At 40.0% G+C, this 5,098-nt stretch overlaps 1 pseudogene; it reads left to right on the forward strand.

Moving 5' to 3' along the window:
- Positions 1–4,471, forward strand: part of LOC116058394 — a 5,113-nt pseudogene extending 642 nt beyond the window's left edge.
- The last annotated feature ends 627 nt before the right edge of the window (positions 4,472–5,098 follow it).

Consider the following 5,098-nt stretch of genomic DNA (forward strand, 5'->3'; position numbering starts at 1 on the left):
ACGGTGAATGCCATATATTGCTCAATCTCAGAGCATGTCTCTGATTTTATTGTGTAGGTGACTGCTGGCTTCTGGCTGCAATAGCCAGTCTGACTCTAGACCAGGAGATCCTGGCTCGCGTGGTGCCCCAGGAACAGAGTTTTACTGAAGGTTACGCCGGGATATTTCACTTCCAGGTCAGATAAATGCCCTTCTTATCTGACTTCTAACTTTTTTCCTGCCATGTCCGACCATAAAATGATAGCTCATGGTAATAGGTTAACAAAAACAATGAAAAAGTCTACTTTTGTCTTTGGTACTAAGTTGCCCTATATTGCCATTCTGTGACATGCAGAGCACAGAACATATTATTCAAGGATCACACAATTGACTTGCTCATGAGTCATAAAAGTATTTGACGTTGAGTTTACTGATGGGAATATTTTCTTCTCAGTTCTGGCAGTTTGGTGAGTGGGTGGATGTGGTGATCGATGACCGTTTACCCACAAGAGATGACGAGCTGCTGTTTGTTCACTCAGCGGAGGGCTCAGAGTTTTGGAGCACGCTGCTGAAGAAGGCCTACGCCAAGTATGGATCGTTCTTTTTTTGCTTCATCAAAATGTTAATCCAATGAAAATGTACAATATATAGTTGGTAAATCTGGTCACATCCCCCTGTGTCTGACAGGTTGTGTGGCAGCTATGAGGCCCTGATAGAAGGACATACTACTGAGGGTTTTGAGGATTTCACAGGAGGGATTGCAGAAATATACACCTTAGAAGAAGCTCCACCGAAGCTCTTCCCAATCATGCAGAAGGCCCTGAGCCTGGGTTCACTACTTGGTTGCTCTATTAAAGTAGGTCTTATTTTCATATTAATTTGCTTATTTTCATACAGATTTACATGTTTACCTGCAAGCCAACACACCAACAGAAGTAAAGTCTGATTGGAGTGTTGTTCTTGGTGTTTTCAGACCACCAGTGCTGAGAGAGAGGAAGTTACAGCTCTCAAACTTGTCAAGGGACATGCATACTCAGTCACTGGTGCAGAGAAGGTATATGATTATCTAAACTCTCAACATTATGCTGTTTTTTCAACTGCATGTAAATTACATTGCCTGCCATGGCTCTCTCCCAGGTTCATTTCCAAGGTGAGCCGGTTCAGCTGGTTCGCATGAGGAACCCATGGGGTCAGGTGGAGTGGACTGGGCCTTGGAGTGATGGGTAAATAATTATGTTCTAGATCCATTAACCATCAGCTACCATTAGTTATTTCCAGGATTATCCTAAAAGCATGATTTTTTTTTAAAATCACAATTAGGTCCATTGAATGGAACCATATCAGCAAAGATGAGAAATCAAAGTTGAACCATGCGGCTGATGATGGAGAATTCTGGTTAATCTATTGGCTTTAACCTTTCATTTCCATGAGAATAAATGTAATATTTTACATATTTTCACCAACACCAAATTAACTATTTAGGCTCAGACTAGGAAAAGTGATGGACACAATGTTCTTTGTTGAGAAATGTGTTTCTCTCCTCAGGATGTCCTATTCAGACTTTATCAAGCAGTTCTCCAGGCTGGAGATCTGTAACTTGACCCCAGACTCGCTCATGAGTGATAAGGTGGGCCACTGGAACCACTACCAGTTTGAAGGGACGTGGAGGGAGGGCTCTACTGCAGGCGGCTGCCGCAATTCCCCAGGTAAAGGAGAAACCATACGTATCTCTGAGCAAGAAGTTCTGTTACACTTCATATAAAGAATTACACTTTTGTCTGTTCCAGAAACATTCTCATCCAACCCTCAGTTTGTGGTGCGCCTGGAGGATGTGGATGATGATCCCCTGGATGGGAAGGATGGATGCACCATTCTGGTTGGGCTCATGCAAAAGGATAGGCGACAGCAGAAGAGGCTCGGCTGCAACCCTGAGTTCATTGGCTTTGCCATTTATGAGGTGCCTCAGAATAATTTGATGTTTCATTATCATGAAATCAGAGCTCTGTATTTGACTGATTTTTTAAAAAAAAATACTTCTTCTGTCTGTTTCCTTTTTACAGGTCCCAGATCAGGTCTGTATTTAAACTGTTATATCCCTTACTTTCTCTGAAATTTGAAATGATTGATGTCTGCAGGCTAATGTAGACCTCAGAGCTTTGCTGTAATACAGCCATCTAGTGGACAAAGCTCAGAGGTCAGCTACTTCTTTGGTCACAGAATAGTCTTAAATTCACAGTCAAAATGTAATGTTGTTGATGTTATTTTCTTGCATGCCAACAGAGTGTGTTCAAGCTATGCATTTCTATTTTTTTCAGTCCACTGGAGGATGACATTGACATTCAAATAGAGGAGGTAAGATTGCTTAATGTAACACATTAAGCAATAATCATTTCAAATTATGTGTTGTGTTAAATTTAACGAATGAATCAAATTTGAAGAGCCAGTGCTTCTCCTGTTTGACATGAGTAACATACTGTCTCCGTCTCACAGGAGGAGCTATCTGAGAGTGATGTGGATCCTCATTTTAAGGAGCTCTTCAAGCAGACTGATGGCAATGTATGTCAACATGAGAACTATTGAATAAAAGAAATGCATCAACAGCTCTAAACCTGGATTACAAATCCAGCAGTAAAACAACTTATAATGTGCATTTTTCAAAAAGGACATGGAGGTATCGGCCTTTGAACTGGTTGGAATTTTGAACAAAGATTTCTATCAGCGTGAGTAAATTTAATCTCTTACATACATGAACAAGTAGCCTTTTTATTTTCTTTGACTTACTGTAAGAGTTAGAGCTAGCTATGTTGTGTCTCTTTCTTGCAGGGTCTGATATCAAGACAGATGGCTTCAGCCTGGAGACAGGTCGCCTTATTGTCAGTCTGCTAGATGTATCCTCTTTAAGAAATACATTGTCCTCCCACAGTTGATGTTTTGAAACTGTACTTTAAAAATTTCGGGATTTGGGTGCATTGCAAATATACTGTGTGGAATTAAGATATGTGAACAATCAATTAAATTCATCATCCAGGATGAGCTTTTTATAAACCTTAACATTCCTCAGAAAGATGAAAGTGGCAAATTGGGGCTGATGGAATTCAACTTGCTTTGGAGCAAAATCCAGAAATACCTGGTAAGTTGTCATTTATGCAATGTATGAATATGAAATGAGTTTTGGTTGTTATACCTGGTTGTATCTGTTAACACAACACATGGGTGCCTGGGTCATATAGGCGATCTTCAAGAAACATGACACAGACAGCTCTGGCACCATGAACTCCCACGAGATGAGAGGCGCCGCCACTGAAGCAGGTAACAAACATTATCACCTGAGGAATCTCATACACTAAAATTATAGCAGACTGGCCATGAATATGTTTGAAAAGACCTTCTTTATTTACATTATTTATCATAACCTTACTGCTTTGCTGCAAAATTTTCTCTGCAAGTTTACATTTTATAGCTTGAAATTCAGGGATAACATTTGCTTTCCTGATAAGAATCAAAATCAGCTATTTAAATATGTTGCCTGCATACTGCATACTGGCAGACTGGATAAGCCAGTTAGAGGACTCCCTCCCTGCACATAGACTTAATTCATATATACTTATCACAGGAACAAATAGCATGGGCCAGGCTGTGTAACTTAACTCTACCATTAGCATTCTGCTATTATCCAACACATTTTAGAACATTATGCTAAGTGATGGCTATTTTTCTTCCCCAGGTTTCCAGGTCAACAGTGCTGTGCTGCAGTCCATTGTCAGCCGTTATTCCGATGCTTAGTATGTCATAGACTTTGACTGTTTTGTGGGTTGTCTCATTAAACTGGAAATGCTCTTCAGTAAGTGTCCACAAAACACAACATTATCCATTCAGTATATCTAATATTAATGTGTAGACTCTGAGAGCGGTGGCATGTTTACATTACCAGAACCTTTTTTTCTGTCTCTCTACCAGAAATGTTTAAGACTCTGGAGAGAGCTGACACAGGGAAGATTGAGCTGGATATGCAACAGGTGTGTAAGACGATAACATAAGCTGCTGGTTTGTCGGCACTTCTAGTTTAGACAGCTTACTGTATAATGTTGTTTCCTCTCTCAGTGGCTGTGCCTGGCGATCTACTGACTCTGGAGACAAGACAAGCGAGGGCCCTATTGTGATACCTGCTGGAGAATTAACAATACATTTATTGAATTCACAAAAAAATCACATTTATTATATATAAAGTATAGTCAATGATAGCTCACAAGCACTCTATAAGTTCCAAATGCTTGAAAATGGCTAAAATGTGTTTGTAAATTTGAATCATATTTGCTGAACATAAACATGGGGACATGTTGTATCACTCACATGTATTATTCCTTTTTTGAAATCTTTTTTGTGTGCAGCGGGAACAATTCTGTCTTATTAGTTGGTGTTTTGGCTCTTTTAGCTGTTGCAAAACTTCTGTGAAATGAAAGAAAATAAAGAAACTAACAAACTATGGCCTCTGGACTATCAGACTATAATTTATAAAACCTTGCACAGATCAGACACATATGGTTAAAATAGTCAGAGGTGAAATAGTTTTCACTGTTTATGATTGTTGGGGAGAGATTATTGCAGTAATGCAATTGCAGTAACTATGGTGTTTAGTAGGACCAAATGAGGTATAAATATAATTATGATTTCATTCCACCAATCTAATCTTTTGTGGACCAGCACACGTTTCATATCCATCCATCTGGGCCAATCACGGGCCATCAATCAAAGCCAGAGGCAGAGTAATGAGACAGGTGAGCAAGAGACAGTTTGGCATGAACAATAAAGGGTGTGAAGACAGTGGAGCTGCACATACAGCACAGAGCCTGTCTAAACACACACACACACACACACACACACACACACATACACATACACATACACACACACTCACATACACACACACATACACACTCACATACACACACTCACACACACACAGACTCACAGACACACAGAAGACAGAAAGTCTTAATCTTTTAAAATATCCGGCATTGCAGCTAAACTTCAGCACAGCCGAGAGAAATCGCAGAAGATAGGATCCAACTCTCAGGCGGCCAAATACCTCAATCAGGACTTTGAATTGCGGAGAAAACGC

Source organism: Sander lucioperca, chromosome 10 (genome assembly GCF_008315115.2).
Source record: "Sander lucioperca isolate FBNREF2018 chromosome 10, SLUC_FBN_1.2, whole genome shotgun sequence".
Taxonomy (NCBI): domain Eukaryota; kingdom Metazoa; phylum Chordata; class Actinopteri; order Perciformes; family Percidae; genus Sander; species Sander lucioperca.